Genomic DNA, 431 nt, shown 5'->3' with positions numbered 1-431 from the left:
CCTCCCTCCCTCCCTCCCTCCCTCCCTCGCCCAGGTCTCCATCGGTCTGCTCATCCGGAAGCGCCCCGTCGTCGGCGTCGTCTACAATCCTTTCCTGCAAGAGCTCTACACCGCCCGGCATGGGGGGGGCGCCTTCTTGAACGGCAAACCCCTCCACGTCAGCGCCACCCCCACCCTGAAAGAGGCGATGGTTGCCACCACCTTAGGAGCATCCCGGGACCGGACCTACCTGAACCTCCTCCTCTTCCGGCTTCGCGCCCTTTTGCTGGAACGCCTCCAGGCTTTCCGAGTCTCGGGCTCTACCTGTCAGAATCTGGCCCATGTTGCCTCCGGGCGGCTCGACTGCTACTACGACGAGGGCGGCTTCGGAGGGCCCTGGGACATTGCGGCGGGCCTGGTCTTGGTAAGAGAGGCGGGGGGGACGGTGCGGG

This window comes from Nannochloropsis gaditana (genome assembly GCF_000240725.1).
Source record: "Nannochloropsis gaditana CCMP526 unplaced genomic scaffold scaffold448, whole genome shotgun sequence".
In the NCBI taxonomy this organism is placed as follows: Eukaryota; class Eustigmatophyceae; order Eustigmatales; family Monodopsidaceae; genus Microchloropsis; species Microchloropsis gaditana.
Note: the sequence above shows the minus strand (reverse complement) of the source record.